This window comes from Zingiber officinale, chromosome 6A (assembly GCF_018446385.1).
Source record: "Zingiber officinale cultivar Zhangliang chromosome 6A, Zo_v1.1, whole genome shotgun sequence".
Lineage (NCBI taxonomy): Eukaryota > Viridiplantae > Streptophyta > Magnoliopsida > Zingiberales > Zingiberaceae > Zingiber > Zingiber officinale.
The window spans coordinates 23,305,466-23,326,316 of NC_055997.1; positions in this window are offsets into that span (position 1 = coordinate 23,305,466).

Consider the following 20,851-nt stretch of genomic DNA (forward strand, 5'->3'; position numbering starts at 1 on the left):
TCTATTTCGTCAACTATAACCAAGCTCCCAAGCTTTGGTTATATAGGCCGCAGGTTGAAAACCCCGCCTACCAGTCGACTGCCAAAACATGCAGTCGACTGCCCTCTGTGGAAATTCGACCGTTACATCCCAACGGCTCGATACCAGTCGACTGCTAAAACTTGCAGTCGACTGGTGCAGTCGACTGCTAGAACATGCAGTCGATTGATCCACACTGACCGAAGGAACAGAACCATTCTGTTCACACCCAGTCGACCGAGCGGTCGATTGCACCAGTCGACTGCTAAAACATGCAGTCGACTGCTATAGTACTGCTACAGTAACGCTACAGTATTGCTACAGTAACGCTACAGTAAAACCCTAAAACTAGGATTTTACTCCGAGTACAATCTCTCGTGCACTCGTACCCTCACCCTTATGACTCACTTGACGCTTCTTTACAACCTTGACCTCTTGCCTTCAAGCCTACTTCCTTTGGCTCTCGTCCCTCGGATGCATTCAAGCCCGCGGCTTGTCCCCAATGCCATCCTTCGCGTATGCCTCGAAGTCGCTTCCCTCGGCCCTTGTCCTCGCTGCCTTGTCCACGGTCCCTCGGATGCTCCATCCTTCACCGGACCCGAAGCCATCAACCTGAGTCACATGTGTATCCTACATACCTGCACACTCACATACACATATCAAATAACAGGGTGAACCTAGCTTAAACCCTTTGCCCAAACACTAAAACACATGGTCGCACGGACCATTGGGATTGCTCCAACAATCTCCCCCTTTTTGATGTTTGGAAATACGTTTAAGTTAGGGAAAACATAATAGCAAAACAATATGCTAAAACAAATGGACTTATATTGCCAAGGCTACACACTTGGACTTTTACCGCCGAATGGACATACGATGCCAAGGCTACACACTTGGACTTACAACACCGAATCACAAACAATGAAACATGCATTTGAACCTATCCCAAGGCTCCCCCTACACCTACGCTCCCCAATGAGCTAGGATTTTTACAACGGACTTTTTAAGAACCTATCCCAAGGCTCCCCCTACGCAAAGGCACTTTCAGATTTTCCCAACTAAATCTTACTTCTCCCCCCTTGCCTAACATCCAAAAAAGTTCTCCAATAATATCCCAATTATTGAAAACTTGTCATCCAGATTGACCATAAACTCATGTATTAATCCCCCATGGATTTCATACACATATAAGAGCTGACCCGGTTAAAATTCAGTGCTGAAAATACTTTCAGACTGGTATCAGTCGACTGCCAGAAGTACCAGTCGACTGCCCCCATGAAAACGAGCTTACCAGTCGACTGGTACATTATTCATGAAAAAATCAACCTTTTCTGGCCAACTTCAGAAATGCGCTAGAAATTCCACAGACCTCCAAAAAATCTCAAATTTTGTGGAAAGATCTATTATATCAATGTCTACTTGGGAAAAATATATATAAAAATATATCTATCACCAATCCCAAGATTGACACAAAACACAAAACTAGCTAAAAAGCTCAATTGAACCTTGATCTAAAGTACTAGTTTTGGCTTCCTCTTGATGTATTTGCCCATACTAACCCATAATGCATCCCTAGCATTGGTTTATATGTCATCTATACATCCAAAATCAATTATCATGCTATATGACCCCAATGTCATATTTTCAAGCATGAAACACAACCCATGTGTGCCAATTCCCTAGGTTTGAGACTCAAGTCCATCTCCAAACCACTTGGCACATTCCATGACCTAACCTACACTCCCAAGTAAAACTCACTTGAGATCCATTGGCCATGGGTCCAAACTTGACTCTTAGAGCTCCCCCTAGAGCTATTAACCTTAGCCACCTCCCTAGGTGACTCATCCACAATGACTAGGACACATCGGTGCACCTCTGGTGACACTTGGCCTACAAACCTAACTTTCTTAACCTTGGACACTTTGTCCTTGGTTAATTTTTCCTTACCTTTAAATGACTTTCCCTTGCCATTTATTGCCTTCTCCTTGCTATAGTCATATGCAACCCTAGCATAAGACTTTCCCTTAGCTTTGGAGGACTCTCCCTTGCCATGATCATTTGCCACCCTAGCATATGATCTCTCATTAGCCTTGGAGGGACTAGATCAGTATCCCAAGCCCGATCTATCATGGTTGGGTCTTTGGCTACCCAACACCATATTTAATTCCTTAGATCCAACATTGAATCTCTTAAGGAATTGTTCTAACTTATTAAGCTTTCCCCTTAAGGCTTGATTCTCCTTTTCTAGGTTCCTAACCCTAGAGTTAATTTATCCAAATTGGATATTCCTAGACCTACCCTTTCTAGGCATATGTCTCCCCTTCTTGAGATTAATGCCTTAGGTCTCCTTAGGTCTACCATTTCTAGATTTATCATGTATGGGTACCTTAGGGTTTTGATCTACCTTAACTCTACTTCTATCATGATATCTAAAACCAAAGTTATGCATGGGTAAATAATAAGAATTATTTCTAACATGCATGGGAGTATAAGAATTTAAATTTGAATTACACTTCAAATTAGGATATACCTTCCTTACCCTTGAAGCTCCCCCTTGACTTGAGCTTTTCTTCTTCTTCTCTTTCTCCCATTTCTTTAATTGCGCAAGCTTCTTGACTCCCTCTTCTTGGGGCATTTTGTGTGGTAATGTCCCTTCTCCCCACACGTGAAGCATATGATGCGCATCCTTTTTTCCTTGGGTTTCTTTATTCCTACAACCCTTGTTAGTGTTTAATTTAACTTGAACGGGTTTAGGATTTACCTTCTTCTTACCCAATGGACATCTACTCTTGTAGTGTCCCTTCTCATTGCACTCGAAGCATATTATGTGGTCCCTTGACTTTGCTTCGGTGGAGGTGCTCACTAGGTTGACTTCTTCCAAGATTTCTTCTTTATTTGTCTTGGATTCTTCTTCAACCCTTGAGGATGTAGATGCTACATCTTCCTCATCCACACTTGTGGATGACCTTTCTTCATCCTTCTCCTCCTCAGAAGTTGAGCATGAATCGACTTCCGGTTGCTCCTCCTCTACTTGAGCCACATCTTCCTTTTCTTCAGATTTTTCCTCCTCTTGTGTAGACAAAGGTTCTTCCCATTAAACCTTCTTTATCTTGCTCCACAAATCGTAAGCGTTCTCATATTTTCCTACAAGGCTCAGCACGTCATTAGGCACAATATCAATCAATATAGATATTACCTTGTTGTTTGCCTTTGATTGTGTGGTTTGCTCCTCCGTCCAATGTCGTGGTCCGAGCTTCTTTCCCTTCTTGCCCTTCGGGACTTCGAACGGTTCCTTTACCACCATCATGGTGTACCAATCCGTATTGAAGAACACCTCCATCTTCATAATCCAATATGTGATGCCCCATAAGCCTCTACCTTCAAGCTTTGGTGGTTCTATCAAGCCGGTCATCTTGTGCTTCCTTGGCGATTAGTCCAACGGAGAGCGTCCTCGCTCTGATACCACTTGTTGGGGATCGGACGACCGGCTTGAAGGGGGGTTGGATAGACGACACCCCCAAATCGATCGCTTCTCCTACGATGTTAGCTTGTGCAGCGGAATACAAACAAAACAAACAAGCTAAAGGCTAAAACTAAAAAAGGAAATGTAAACCGTTAACACGTTCGTTTAACGTGGTTCGGAGATTAGGGCTCCTACTCCACGATGTGTCCTTGAGGTGGACGATCCTGATTCGTCGGTGGATTAGCCCTCGGCAAACTCCGGCTAGCTCACGTAGCTCCTTGTGGGTGGAGAAACCTCACAACAACTCTCACCAAGGACACTTTACAAGTTAGGGCACAGGTAGACTACTAATAGAGATTAACCACCTCTATTTCATCAACTATAACCAAGCTCCCAAGCTTTGGTTATATAGGCCGCGGGTTGAAAACCCCGCCTACCAGTCGACTGCCAAAACATGCAATCGACTGCCCTCTGTGGAAATTCGACCGTTACATCCCAACGGCTCGATACCAGTCGACTGCTAAAACTTGCAGTCGACTGCTACAGTAACACTATAGTACTGCTACAATAACGCTACAGTAAAACCCTAAAACTAGGATTTTACTCCGAGTACAATCGCTCATGCACTCGTACCCTCACCCTAAAACTTTTTATAATTCATTTTAAAAATTCTTTTAAAATTTATTTTAAAAACTTTTAAAATATCACTTAAAAAAATATTTTTAAAACTTTTAAAAAATTATTTTAAATTTTTTTAAAAATTTGTTTTTAAAAAATTTTTAAAAATCAATTTAAAAATTCTTTTAAAAATTATTTAAAAAAACCTTTTAAAAAATCATTTTAAAAATTCTTTCATAAATTATTTTTAAAAAAACTTTTAAAAAATCATTTTGAAAATTCTTTTAAAAATTATTTTAAAAACTTTTAAAAAATCATTTAAAAATTTATTTTAAAAATTATTTTAAAAACTTTTAAAAAATAATTTTAAAAACTTTTAAAAAATCATTTTAAAAATCCTTTTAAAGAAATATTTTAAAAATTATTTTTAAAAACTTTAAAAATCATTTTACAATTTTTTTAAAAAAATTATTTTAAAAAAACTTTAAAAAAATCATTTTAAAAATTCTTTTAAAAATTATTTTTAAAACTTTTTTAAAAAAATCATTTTAAAAATTCTTTTAAAAATTATTTTAAAAACTTTTAAAAAATTATTTAAAAAATTCTTTTAAATTTTTTTTTAAAAACTTTTAAAAAATCATTTTAAAAATTCTTTTAAAAAATTATCTTAAAAACTTTTAAAAAATCATTTTAAAAATTCTTTTAAAAAAATCATTTTAAAAATTCTTTTAAAAACTTTTAAAATTACCTTTAAAATTATTTTAAAAACTTTTATAAAATCATTTTAAATATTCTTTTAAAAATTATTTTAAAAAAACTTTTAAAGAGTCATTTTAAAAATTCTTTTAAAAAATTATCTTAAAAACTTTTGAAAAATCATTTAAAAAATTCTTTTAAAAATTATTTTGAAAACTTTTAAAAAATATTTTTTTTAAAAAAAAATTATTTAAAAAAACTTCTAAAAAATCATTTTAAAAATTCTTTTAAAAATTATTTAAAAAAACTTTTAAAATCATTTTAAAATTATTTTAAAAATTATTTTAAATACATTTAAAAATTATTTTAAAAATTATTTTAAAAACTTTATAAATCATTCTAAAATTCTTAAAAAAAAATATTTTAAAATCTTTTAAAAATCATTTAAAAAAAATTATTTCTAACTAAAACCTGAAACTCCACCTAAAATAAATTAAACTAGATTAAACTAATTAAAATTTTAACAAATAATTAAAATTTGATTAAATAATTATAAGTAAATAATTAAATTAAAATTTTTTTATATTAACGGTACTTTAATGTACTTAATTAGCCTTATATTAATCCCACTTAAAAGGAAGGAAATAAAAAGTTAAATTATAACTAATACTTTCATTAATCAATTCAATTAATTAATACAAAGGTTAAATTATTTTGAATAAGTATTAAATTATTGAATCAAGTAAAAGTTAACCAATCAGCGATAACGATTAATTGTTATTGAATTAATTAAATCTTATCTTATTTAAACTTAAACTAAAATTAATTATTAATCAAACTCGACTAGATAATAATGCTAAATTTTTCTTATTTTAGCAATAATATAAATGTTATTCCAAGGGTAAATTATTAAATAATATAATATAAATGCTAAATAAGGAAAGATTTAATAAATAATATAAATGTTACTAAATTAGAAAAATGTATTACGACTTTGAAATTTTACATACCCAAACTTTAGCATTATATTAAGGGAGAGTAATAAAATAAGGAAGATTAATAAATTAAGGGAGAGTAGTAAATTAAAGAAGTATCAAATTCAGGGGGGGTTATTTTTTTCTTAAAAAATTATCTCCTTAAGTGTTTTCCAAATTTGTCTTTAAAATATCTTTAGAAAATTCTACCTCAATTTATTTTTAAAAAAATTACTTCAAAAATATTTTTTTTAGAAAACATTTTCAAAAACTTTATTTTAAACAATTTTTAAATTCAGGGGGAGGACTTAATTACTTATTTTAAAATCAGTATTTGAAAAACGTTCTCTTACTTTTAAAAACTAAGTTGTTTTTAAATTTTAAATGTTTTTACTTAGTTCCTTTCAAAATTAAAATTGAAAATTAAAATTTAGAAACTAAGTTATGTAAATCAGATTTTACAAACTTAATTTTGTAAATTGAATTCTTTTTCTTGGTTTTGAAAATTTAATTTAAAAGATGAACTCTACTCTGTTTTAAATATTTTAAAATGTTTTAAGTTTGCAAGCTATAATTTTGAAAATTCCTCTCTAATTTATTGTTGAAAAATTATTTTAGAAATTAAATGTCTCAAAATTAGATTTTCCTGTTCCAGTCTACAAACTAGATTTTGGAAAATTAAGTTAATGTTGTAAAACTGCTATTTAAAAATTAACTCTTAAGTTTGAAAAATTATACTTTCTAAAGTTATCTTTATAAATTAGCTATTTTTCAAAACTCGACTATTTTACCAAATTAGCTATTTTTCACAAAACTTAGTTATTGTGTTTCAAAACTTAGCCTTTAAATCTGACTTATTTTTATTTTTTTTTATACACCTATTTTTGAAAACTAGCTTTTTAAAATCAAGTCTTTTATGTATAAGAACTTAATTTTGAAAATTTGATTTAACAACTTAGTCTTGAAAATTGAACATTACAAACTTAGGTTTGAAAAATAGATTTCACTCGGTTTTATTTTTTAAAAAAATAAAAATAAAAAACTTACTTAACTTTGAAAATAGGATTTTACTTAATTTTGAACATTGAATTTTATCTGGTTTTTGAAAACTTTACTTGTGTAAAATTATCTTTATAGAACTTATATTCGAAAGTTTCAAGTTCTAAAAAATTAAAATTTGGAACATATAAACTTATATTTTGAAAGTTTGAAATTTTAAAACTTAGTTAACTTTAAACGTATACTTGAAAAATTAGCTTTTATATTGCAAAAATTATCTTTTGAAAATTAATCGATAAATTTAATACTAAGTTATGTTGCTAAATTAGCTATCTTTTAAAACTTAGTTATTTCATAAAAGTTAAGAAATAAAAGCTAAATTGACTATGTCTTAAAATTACAACTCCCCCAAGTTAATTTGACATTATTTCTTGTAATTTGTTTTTATATTGTCTGTATTTTGTAATTACTTGACCTATGCTCTTATTTGATGAATGCCAAAGGGGGAGGGATAGGTGGCTAGTTAGAGCAACAAAATGTCAAATTTAAAAACTAACTTAAAAACCTTAAAAACCTTAAAAACCCCTGTTTGTTATATTTACATTTGTTTTACACTAACTTAACCAGGTTGTCATTCCATCAAAAAGGGAGAGATTGTTGGTGTGATTAGCACTAACAGTCTAACTCGGGTTTTGATGAATGACAAATTATGTTAAGTTAGTTTTGTTGTTGATTTAACACTCTGACCGAGTGTGCAGGAGAAGTCCAGACAGGTCGATGGGCTGACCGGATGTCTAGCACGAAGCCCAGCTAGGTCGATGGGCCGACCAGATAGCTGGCACGAAGTCTAAATGGGTCGAAGGGCTGACTAAACATTTGGCATGAAGTCCAACTAGGTCAACGGGCTGACCGGATAGCTGGCACGAAGTCCAGACGGGTCGAAGGGCTGACCAGACGTCTGGCAGGTAAGTCCCTGGAGGGGAGTGACTGTGAGGACGCGTTCCCGGGAAGGGAACTTAGGCGCCGATCCGACTTAGAACCATTTCGGAACTCTAAGTCGAGATCTTGACTAGATTCTGGTCTCGGAGAGACGGAATCTAATTAATACTCCTTTTGTCAAATTATAAACTGTGCTAACACTTTGTTTTGCAGGATATACATTGCCTCGGACTAACCTTGTCTTGCATGAGAAGGAGTTTCTGGAGAAAGGTGGTCCAGGCGCCCGGAGGCAAGTCTTATCCCCAGCGCGTCGTCAACACGTGGAGCTCGCTGGTTGGGCCTGGTACGTCACACCAGGGCGCTCGGAAGGGATCCGGGCGCCCCGAACATCCTATAAAAGAAGGGTCAAGGGTGGAGCGTCAAAAATATACAACTCAGAACAAATGATCTGCTCACTTGTGCTCCTGCGACGTTGCGAAACTCCGACAACGCGCTCTTTTCTTTTGATTTCTTCCTTGTCGGTACTGCCTTATTTTTCATTAGCAACTGTACTTTCAATTGTAAAACAATTATTCGAATTGCTAGTGAATTGCCCAACGAAAGCACTCGACGAGTGCGTGCCTTGGAGTAGGAGTTGACACAGGCTCCGAACCAAGTAAAAAGAACTTGTGTTAGCCTTATTTCTTTTCGCTTATATTTTTCGTTGCACTTAACTCTTTTCGACGAAAGTTTTTAAATCGATATCCCCCCCCCCCCCCCCCCCCCCCCCACTCTATCGAAATTCATGATCCAACAAATTGTTATCTAACAAGTTTGACTGAGTGTGCAGGAAAGTTTTAAGTTAGCTTAGGTAAGGTGAAAGCCCTAGTTGAGACTAGGCAAAGAAGTCCTAGTGGACACTAGGCAGGTGGAAAATCCTAACTATGGGTAGGCAACGAAGTCTTGGTTCATGGGATTGAGCAAAGACTTGATAGGTCGAGGATATTGGGAGAAATCCTACAGTCGGGCACACTAGGTGAAAGTTTTGGTGGGTCATGGACACCAACTGAAGATTGGATGGGTCGGGGTTCGGACGTCCAGCGGAAAGTCTTGAGGTCTCATATGCTGAGCAAAAGTCTAGACGATCTGGAGGATCAGTTTGACAAAAGATAATCTCTCCTGAGAAGAGTAGGTGATGATGCGTTCTTCGAAGAGGAAACAGTAAGTGTCGATCCGACTTAGAGTTTTAGTGAAACTAAAAGTCAGGATCAGACAGTCTGAAAACTGTCAAATAAGTTGCTATTTTTATTTCCATATTTGTTTTTGTGCTAACACTCATACATGAAAGAAGATGTTGTAAAAGGGTCGTCCAGGCACTTGGACCGGTTCCAGGCAGCCGGAGGTGCTCCGGGCACCCGGGTTAGGGTCTTTGAGGGTGCATCGAGCAGGCACCCGGATGGTCTAGGCGCACAGGGTTGCTCCAGGTGCCCGGACCAGCAAAATTCATCTTCGAGCTGAGTTGGAGCGTGTCGACTGGCTGACCCACATCAGCGGTCCAAGCACTCGGAGGGTGTCCGACGCTCGGACATAGATAAACTTCTCGGATGAAGTTTCAATGAGAGCTCACCACGTTAGCACACTCCATCCAGGTGCTTGGATGGGGCTATAAATGGAGGCATCGACCAACACCTTAAAAAATTAATTCGAACAAATTTCTCTCCTGCGTGTTGTTTGATAGATGACTCCACGACACCCGAAAGCTAATTTGACGACGACTATGCTCAAGAGCTACTTCTAAGTGGTCGATATTGTTTGCATTTCAATTTCTTGTACTCATATTCAAATTATATTTGTAACTTTTGATTGATTAGTGATTGGTCACGTGCGAGCCTTATAGTAAGAGTCGTTACAGGCTCCGAACTAAGTAAAAGACTTGTGTTCCTGTGTGCTTTTTCTCCTTCTTTGTTTTTCTTTTCGCTGCATGTTTACTTTCGATTGTTTTCTAAAAAAATATGAAAAAACCACGAACGCTATTCACTCCCTCTAGCGCATCGATTCTACAATATGCACTCTTTTTGGCAAAAAGAAAAATATCGTAACATGTGATTTATACCACATGTGCTATGTCGATAATAAGAATAATAAAAGGATGGATCAGATCCCTACTTCTCTACTATGTGAGACCCTTGATATTATAAGTTAATCTCAATATTACCCTAAGTGACTATTTAGCTATTTATTTAAAGTTCTAATCAATGTTTGTTACTTTAACATATTTCCTATTGACTATGGATTATTTGGTCTATAGAGCATAACTAGGAAAGTGAGTGATTAGAATGAATATATTCTAGCTTAAAAACGAAGATTAATATTGATTTACATCTTTGACAATTATTGTAACGCCCACAAACCTCCCTACTACTCTCTAGAGGTGGACGCTACTTACTACTACTCTCTAAGGATAACCGTTACTTAACTACTATAAATTCTTACTTAACTAGTATGACAAACTGTACTTAACTTCTTTTTTTTTTTCCAGAAAACTTAAAATTTTGGCAGAGTGTATGAGTACAACAGGACTAAAATGTAATACAATACTCAAAACATGAACATGCACATATATATCATAATAACAGCAACATATAAAACTATATCACCATGCAAACACCGAAAGTACGCACTTACTAAACTAAATACATCTCAGCATACAATCTAAAACCAGAATAATCTTCAATGACATGAAATGTAAGATACAATCTCAAATATTTATTAATCACTAAAACACGGAAACTCAATAACATCCCAAGTCTCTCCCATAGTCTTGACATCACACACCATCCGCACCACCTTGTCGTCTTCCTTTGCTATATCTTTTCCTTTCCTTTATCTGCAGTAAGAGGAAATGCAAACTATAAGCAAAATTGTTTAGTAAGCGCTATCTAACTCACAAAAACTCGAATATGCATGTATACAAGAAGAAATTAGAAACTGAATGCTTTAACAGAAAACATATATAGCTGCTCATGTTAAAAGTGCTAAAACTAGGAAATAAATCTGCTCATGCATAATCCATAGCAAAGCAAAAAAATCTGCATACTCATGATATACAAGGATAAAACTGCATGCTAGAAGATAAGGCTAATCATGCTCAATCAACTAATCAGGAACAAACAAAACTAATACTGCATGCTTCGAATTAAAAGAAAACTAAACTTACTGACTCTAAACATAGTGAAGCTTGTTTCATTTGTTCCAAAAACTTATTATCTTATACTTGAAAATAATAATAATCTTTTCTTGGGCCCAGTCTTAGTACCAATGCGCGCACCCTAATAGAAACTGGGGTAGCGAGCCACCAGTCCTATGAAGGTAAAGACCTTGGTCTTACCAGGGTCGAGACCTCGGAAACGGTCACCTGGATTTGTTTAACGACAACCTCGGAAGTCGGGTACTAGCCTCTTAAAAAGTAAAATACTTGTTATCTTTTATACTTCTAATTTATAATGCCTCGGCATTTTAATAAGCACCCTGTGTGCCAGAATCTCTAAAGTCTTGACCTTGGGATCTACTCAAGGCCTTGGCCTTTTTCTTTTCTTTTCTTTATCTTTCTTATACTTGTTAATACTTCTAATACAAGAATGCTTCTTAAAAAGAAACTGAAATGTTTAAAACAATTTCTAACATTGAAGTACTAAACTGCACAACCAAGAGATCTAAACTGCACTAAAGTTCTGCATACTACGCTACAAAATTCTGCATATTATAAGCTTTAACAGAACCTGCCTTCAAGCTTAAATAGAAATATGCATATATAACTAACAAAAATCTGCACTACATTATCTTATATCTTGCTACAACAGCACTAAAAAGGAACAGTCAAATCCCCTTAGTAAAGACAAGTCAATTAGCTCAAGCAAAAGAAATGTCATCTACTAAAATAATGCTGCTGCTATCAAAAGTTGATACGTGAACATGATAATATACTAGAACATACAAGGAACCAAAACATAATGCAATGCAGAAGAACTTCTTAAACTACTCTTTAATTCCAAGTCATCCTAATGCTGTACAGGAAGGAAAACCGAAAGCAAGACAACAAGGAACACTTACTACTCTTACATTCCAAACCATCCTAATGCTGTACAAAAACCGAAGCAAGGAAAACAAAGCACACTAGCTACACTTGAACTTCTAGCCATCCCAATGCTATACAGAGGGAAAATCTGAAAACCAGAAACAAGGAATACTTGCTGCCCTTAAATTTCCAGCCACCCACTGCTGTACAGAAGGAAAAACCCGAAATCCAAATCCTGAAGAACCCAATGAACACATAGCAATGTGTACAATTGCAAATAATATAGAATTTGCTACTGGAACCCAACAAAAAGTAACAATCCTGCTTCAGGTTCAGTACCACGGCAAGGAGCAAAGGAAAACCAATTTACCAAAACCTACATGCTCAACATACTAATCCCTCTCATGTTCTTTCTTTGAAACCCACAGCAGCAAACCCTAAACCTACAATCTTCACAGAAAAATTCGAAAACAAGAGGAATAAGAATCCGGAACTACTCTACTGCAGGTGAGTAGCAACTTACAGCGGTTTCTTGGACTTACAACCGAATCAAAGGCTCTAGGGTTCCGGTGATGTGCTTCCTCAACAATCTCCTTGTATCCACTTGCTCTTCTCGACGAGGGGATAATGAAGGTAGGAAGACCTCACGGAGAAACACCCTTGCCAGCCGTCGGAAATGATGCCCTAACCCCCTGGCTTCGTTTTCGCCCGAGCAGAGACGGCGCACGCAAGTGGAAGAGAAGAGAGGAAATTTTGGTCTCGAGAAATACCTAAGTTCTTTTCTTATAACTAGGGTTTTTATTAAATGTTATACCTTAAATATTTGTCGCTGCCTATTTGATTAGTATCGACCGCTTGCACACTTGGTCAGCCACGTTCGCCGAAACCTCTGACCGGGTCAGAGGTTGCGGGTTTGAATCTCGGCTTGGATATTTTTTTGTCGAAACTTCTTTCATTTAGTAAAAATACCAAACGACCTCCAAAAATTACATAAAAGTACTCTAAAAATTTATAAAAATCTCTAGAATATTTATAAGGCATTTTTAAATATTTTTAAATTACTTTTGGGACTTGAAATGAGGAAATTTGGGTTGTTACAATTCCTCGTACCTTATAAAAAGTTCATCTTCGAACTTAGAATAATTCTGGATACTTCTGTCTCATACTGTCCTAACGCTCCCAAGTGACTTCCTCATGCTTCTGGTTCTGCCAGATGACCTTCACTAGTGACACCTCTTTGTTTCTTAGTCTCTTGACTGCTCTGTCCACTATCTGTGTAGGTCTTCTCTCATAGCTAAGATCTTCTTGGATCTACACTGACTGAGGCTGAATCACTTGGCTAGGGTTGTGAAGACACTTCTTTAGTAAAGAGACATGAAATACATTGTGTATTGCTGACATGTCTTGTGGTAAGTCCAGCTTGTAAGCTACTTTCCCAATTTTTTCCATGATCAGGTAAGGTCCTATGTAGCGAGGACTTAACTTGCCTTTCTTTCCAAATCTCATCACTCCCTTCATCGGAGCAACCTTGAGAAAAATTGAATCCCCTACTTGGAATTCAAGTGGCCTACGACGTGTGTCAGCATAACTCTTCTGTCTACTCTAGGCAGTCACAATTCTCTGTCTGATCTTCTGGATAGCCTGAGTGGTTTCTTCTATCATCTCTGTCTGGATGTCCAGCTCTACTTCCATTTATTTTCTTTCACCTGTTTCTTGCCAGCAAATGGGTGATCTGCACTTCCTACCATACAACGCCTCATAAGGTGCCATCTTGATGGTGGCCTGATAGCTATTATTGTAGGCAAACTCAGCTAAGCTCAGATACTTGCACCAACTTCCCTTGAAATCTAGTGCACAAGCTCTGAGCATATCTTCTAAAATCTGATTTACTCGCTCTGTCTGTCCATCCGTCTGAGGATGGAAGGCTGTGTTGAACTTGAGTTTGGTGCCTAGTGCATTCTGAACACACTCCCAAAAGTGAGAGGTGAAACGCCCATCTCGATCGGAAAAAATAGATTTAGGAACTCCATGAAGTCTGATCACTTCCTTAACATATAGCTGTGCCAACTGCTCTATAGAGTGGGACACCTTGATGGCTAGAAAATGGGCAGACTTGGTCAATCTGTCCACTATTACCCATATCGCATCATATCCATTTGTAGTTCTTGGAAGACCTGTTATAAAGTCCATGGATATGTCTTCCCACTTCCACTCTGGTATTGGAAGAGGCTGTAGAACTCCTCATGGTCTCTGGTGCTCTGCTTTGACTCTCTGGCATGTCAGGCAGATACTGACATATTTAGCAACATCTCTTTTGAGTCCATACCACCAGAACCTCTGTTTCACATCTTGGTACATCTTGGTGAAACCAGGATGCATGGAGTATGGTGTGCTATGAGCTTCCTCTAAAATCTTCCTTCTTAATTACTCATCATCGGGAACACAAAGGTGGTTTCCCTGATAAAGAACTCCACTGTCTGATACTCGAAATTCTGTATCTTCTTCTTTCTGTATCCCTTGCTTGATCTTCTGGATATTTGAATCTTCACTTTGCTTTCTCTGGATATCCTCAAGCAAGGTTGACTCTAAGGTCAATGCAGAGAGTTGCTCATAAATAATTTCCATTCCAAAATCTGACAACTCCTTCTGCAGTGGCAGGGCTAATGATGACAAAGACATCAAGAGTGCACTGGACTTCCTGCTTAATGCATCTGTCACTTTGTTAGCTTTACCTGGGTGGTAGAGGATTTCATAGTCATAGTCTTTGACCAACTCCAGCCACCTGCGCTGTCTCATGTTTAAGTCTTTCTGGGTGAAGAAGTACTTTAAACTCTGATGGTTTGTGAAGATTCTGCACTGGACTCCATACAAGTAGTGTCGGCAGAGTTTCAGTGCAAAAACCACAGCTTCCAGCTCAAGATCATGAGTGGAGTAGTTCTTCTCATAGTCTTTGAGTTGTCTGGAAGCATAAGCTATAACTTTTCCTTCTTGCATAAGTACAACTCCTAGGCCCATCTTGGAAGCATCACTGTAGATGTCAAAACTCTTGTCACTTTCTAGGACTGTCAAAATGGGAGCACTGGTCAGTTTCTTCTTTAGCTCTTGGAAACTCTGCTCACATTTGTTTGACCATTCAAACTTCATGTTCTTCCTAGTGAGGGATGTTAGTGGAGAGGTTATCTTGGAAAAGTCCTCCACAAATTTCCTGTAGTACCCAGCTAAACCAAGGAAGCTTCTGATCTCCCTGGGGTTCTTGGGTCTACTCCAGTTGCTGACCGCTTCTATTTTGGCTGGATCCACTTGGATGCCTTCTTTAGAAATGATGTGACCTAGAAACGCCACCTGCTCTAATTAGAACTCACACTTCGAGAATTTGGCATAAAGCTGCTTTTGCTGAAGGGTCTGCAGTACGATTCTCAAGTGCGTGTCATGCTCCTCTGGGGTTCTGGAATAGACTAGAATGTCGTCGATGAACACGATGACAAATTTGTTAAGGTATTCTCTGAACACTCTGTTTATCAAGTCCATGAAGACTACAGGTGCATTAGTCATACCAAAAGGCATGACTACGAACTCATAGTGTCCGTATCTGGTCTTGAAAGCTGTTCTGGGTATATCACTTTCCTTCACTTTCAACTGATGATACCCAGAGCGCAGGTCTATCTTGGAGAACACTGTTGCCCCTTTCAATTGATCAAATAAGTTGTCAATTTTGGGCAGTGGGTACTTATTCTTGATTGCCACTTGATTCAGAGTCCTATAATCTATACACATCCGCATAGATCCATCCTTCTTCTTGATGAACAACACCGGAGCTCCCCATGGTGAATGACTAGGGCGGATGAAACCCTTGTCAAGCAACTCCTGGAGTTGTTCTTGTAGCTCTTTTAGCTCTGCTGGAGTCATTCGGTATGGAGCTTTTGAAATTGGACCGGTACTAGGAACCAATTCAATTTCAAACTTCACTTCTCTGTTGGGAGGTAGTCCAGGTAGCTCTTCTGGGAATACCTCTGGGTACTCACAGACTACCCGAACATCTTCCTGTTTGGGTCTTTCTTGTTCTCTGTACTCACAATTAATGCAAGAAAACCAGCACACCCTTTAGCTAACATCTGGTGAGCTGTCAGAGAAGAGAGGAGTTTCTGGGTCCTCCTCCTTAGCACTTCTGTGAATTCAAAGGTCGGTTCACCCTCTGGACTAAAGATCACTTTCCTTCTATGGCAGTCCACCGAAGCACTGTACTTGCTGAGGAAATTCATACCCAAAATGATATCGAAATCCTGCATGGCGAGGACTACCAGATTAACATATAACTCTCGGTCTGAAATTCTGACTGGTACAGCCCGAAGCCACTGTTTGGATTCCATGACTTCCCCAGAAGGTAGGGTCGTCAGGAACTTGGAGTTCATGCTTTCTGTTGGTACCTGTAATTCTTTGGCAAAGGGTACTGATACAAAAGAATGGGTCGCCCCAGTATCAAATAGTGCAGTAGCTATATGCTGAAAAATAACTACTTGACCTGTTACGGCCGTAGAGGCACTAGCAGCTTCTTCTTTAGTGAGGGAGAATACTCTGGCACTGGCTGAAACTGGTGGGGCTTCCAACCTTCCTTGACTGAGCTGAGGTCCTTCCAGAGTTGCAGACATATAATGTAACTGAGGTTTTCCTCTATATTGTATTGGCTGTGGATGAGGTGCTTTGAGCTTGTTAGGGCATTCTTTAGCCATGTGTCCTTCCTGCCCACACGAATAACATCCCGTCTTACCCAAAAGATAGACTCCTAGATGTGTTCTCCCACATTTAGGACAGGGAGGGAACTTGGTCTGCTTGTTTGCTCGTCCTCCTTTCTGGTTACCTCCGGAGTTCCACTGCTTTCTCTTGTGATCTTTGCCCTTCCAGTGCTGCTTATTTGCTTGAGGTTTCTAACTCCCTGCTGTCTTGTCCTCGATCTTGACTGGCTTGTGTTGCGCTCGTTGTGCCTTGATGCTGTCCAGATAGTGCTCAGCAACTAATGCTCTGCTGACCAGCTCTTCGCCAGTTTGGGGCTGGTGAGTTCCACTACTCACATTAAGTGCTATCACTGGCCTCAGCATCCTGAGCATCAGTCTGACTCGTTCTTTCTCTGTACTTACTAGCTCTGGGCAGAGACGAGCTAGTTTGTTGAATCTCTTTACTGCTTCTTCCACTGACAGGTCACCTTGTCTGAATTCTATAAACTCTTCATAATGCTTATTGGTGATCCGTTGGCGAAAGAATTCCTCATAAAACTCTGCCTCAAAGTCAGCCCCGCTCATCTGATTGACTGCTCTCTTGCTTTTAACTCTCTCCCACCACATACGAGCATCTCCAGATAGGCAGAAAGAGGCACACTTGACCTTCTCGACTTCTGGCCAGTCAAGAAGCTCTATGGTGCTCTCTAGTGTTTTGAACCAAGCCTGAGCATCCTAGGGCTCAGTCGTGCCTGAGAAACTTTCTGGCTTCAGCTTCAGCCATTGTATCAGGTATGCTTCTTGTCTTCTAGGTGCTGTGGCGACTTCCAGGGCGGCTGGTGGAACCTCAGTCACCACTGGAGTCTCCACATTGATAGTTGGAGGAGTGGGAGGGACTGGCTGCTGATTCGCCATCAGATTGACGATCACTTGCTGCTGCTCTGCTACTTGTCTATGGAGTTGAGCAACAACTTCAGAGAGATTTGGTTCAGTTGTTCCGGGCTCTTCATTTTCCTGTGCTCGATCTTCTGTACGAGCGGTACGGGGACGTCCTCTTCTTGACATCTAGTTATGTAAAAAGAGAAAAACTAAATTCGTCTCTATTCTTCCTAGACATATATACATATGTCAACAAAAGAAAACAATAACTTTCATCTTACTTGAGCATATCTAATCAAATACTCTATACTACAAATGATAAAGAAAAGCATAAAAGAAAACTTAAATACTTTCTTACTTGAAGACGACAAGGTTGGTGCTGATGTGTGATGCTGGAGAATATGAACTGCTCTGATACCAACTGTAACGCCCACAAACCTCCTTACTACTCTCTAGAGGTGGGCGCTACTTACTACTACTCTCTAAGGGTGATCGTTACTTAACTACTATAAATTCTTACTTAACTAGTATGACAAACTGTACTTAACTCTTTTTTTTCCAGAAAACTTAAAATTTCGACAGAGTGTATGTAGTACAGCAGGACTAAAATGCAATACAATACTCCAAACATGAACATGCACATATATATCATAATAACAACAACATATAAAACTATATCACCATGCAAACACCGAAAGTACGCACTTACTAAACTGAATACATCTCAGCATACAATCTAAAACCAGAATAATCTTCAATGGCATGAAATGTAAGATACAATCTCAAATATTTATTAATCACTAAAACACGGAAACTCAATAACATCCCAAGTCTCTCCCATAGTCCTGGCATCACACACCATCCGCACCACCTTGTCGCCTTCCTTTGCTATATCTTTTTCTTTCCTTTATCTGCAGTAAGAGGAAATGCAAACTATAAGCAAAATTACTTAGTAAGTGCTATCTAACTCACAAAAACTCGAATATGCATGTATATAAGAAGAAACTAGAAACTGAATGCTTTAACAGAAAACATATATAGCTGCTCATGTTAAAAGTGCTAAAACTAGGAAATAAATTTGCTCATGCATAATCCATAGCAAAGCACAAAAATTTGCATACTCATGATATACAAGGATAAAACTGCATGCTGGAAGATAAGGCTAATCATGCTCAATCAACTAATCAAGAACAAACAAAACTAATACTGCATGCTTCGAATTAAAAGAAAACTAAACTTAATGACTCTAAACATAAGTGAAGCTTGTTTCATTTGTTCCAAAAACTTATTATCTTATACTTGAAAATAATAATAATCTTTTCTTGGGCCCAGGCTTAGTACCAATGCGCGCACCCTAATAGAAACTGGGGTAGCGAGCCACCAGTCCTATGAGGGTAAATACCTTGGTCTTACCATGGCCGAGACCTCGGAAACGGTCACCTGTATTTGTTTAACGACAACCTCGGAAGTCGGGTACTAGCCTCTTAAAAAGTAAAATACTTGTTATCTTTTATTACTTCTAATTTATAATGCCTCGACATTTTAATAAGCACCCTGTGTGCCAGAATCCCTAAAGTCTTGACCTTGGGATCTACTTAAGGCCTTGGCCTTTTTCTTTCTTTTCTTTATCTTTCTTATACTTGTTAATACTTCTAATACAAGAATGCTTCTTAAAAAGAAACTGAAATGTTTAAAACAATTTTTAACATTGAAGTACTAAACTGCACAACCAAGAGATCTAAACTGCACTAAAGTTCTGCATACTACGCTACAAAATTCTGCATACTATAAGCTTTAACAGAACCTGCCTTCAAGATTAAATAGAAATTTGCATATATAACTAACAAAAATCTGCACTACATTATCTTATATCTTGCTACAACAGCACTAAAAAGGAACAGTCAAATCCCCTTAGTAAAGACAAGTCAATTAGCTCAAGCAAAAGAAATGTCATCTACTAAAATAATGCTGCTGCTATCAAAAGTTGATACGTGAACATGATAATATACTAGAACATACAAGGAACCAAAACATAATGCAATGCAGAAGAATTTCTTAAACTACTCTTTAATTCCAAGTCATCCTAATGCTGTACAGGAAGGAAAACCGAAAGCAAGACAACAAGGAACACTTACTACTCTTACATTCCAAACCATCCTAATGCTGTACAAAAACCGAAGCAAGGAAAACAAAGCACACTAGCTACACTTGAACTTCTAGCCATCCCAATGCTATACAGAGGGAAAATCTGAAAACCAGAAACAAGGAATACTTGCTGCCCTTAAATTTCCAGCCACCCACTGCTGTACAGAAGGAAAAACCCGAAATCCAAATCCTGAAGAACCCAATGAACACATAGCAATGTGTACAATTGCAAATAATATAGAATTTGCTACTGGAACCCAACAAAAAGTAACAATCCTGCTTCAGGTTCAGTACCACGGCAAGGAGCAAAGGAAAACCAATTTACCAAAACCTACATGCTCAACATACTAATCCCTCTCATGTTCTTTCTTTGAAACCCACAGCAGCAAACCCTAAACCTACAATCTTCACAGAAAAATTCGAAAACAAGAGGAATAAGAATCCGGAACTACTCTACTGCAGGTGAGTAGCAACTTACAGCGGTTTCTTGGACTTACAACCGAAGCAAAGGCTCTAGGGTTCCGGTGATGTGCTTCCTCAACAATCTCGTTGTATCCACTTGCTCTTCTCGACGAGGGGATCACGAAGGTAGGAAGACCTCACGGAGAAACATCCTCACCGACCGTGACCCCCCCCCCCCCGGCTTCGTTTTTGCCCGAGCAGAGACGACGCACGCAAGTGGAAGAGAAGAGAGGAAATTTTGGTCTCGGGAAATACCTAAGTTCTTTTCTTATAACTAGGGTTTTTATTAAATACTATACCTTAAATATTTGTCGCTGCCTATCTGATCAGTATCGACCGCTTGCACACTTGGTCAGCCGCGTTCGTCGAAACCTCTGACCGGGTCAGAGGTCGCGGGTTCGAATCTCGTCTTGGACTTTTTTAGTCGAAACTTCTTTCGTTTAGTAAAAATACCAAACAACCTCCAAAAATTACATAAAAATACTCTAAAAATTTCTAAAAATCTCTAGAATATTTATAAGGCATTTTAAATATTTTTAAATTACTTTTGGGACTCGAAATGAGGAAATTTGGGTTGTTACAATTATTCATTGGTCGACTAGTTTCATTTGTTGTTGAGTATTTAAAATATGATTGTGAATAATTGTATTGTTTGGAGATGTTGAACGTACTCTCGATATAATAGTCATTATAAGGAATTAGAGATGTTCATATTGATATAAATAATGTAATATTGGATAATGGTAAGTTATTGATATCTCTGATTCGATTGATATAGCGGCTAAGTTAAGTGTAATAATTTTCTTAGCAGTAATTATTCAATGTGTTTATTATTGTACGAATTATTTTCCCTGAAGTATGAATTGAATATTCTTATATAGTCTTTATAACTAAA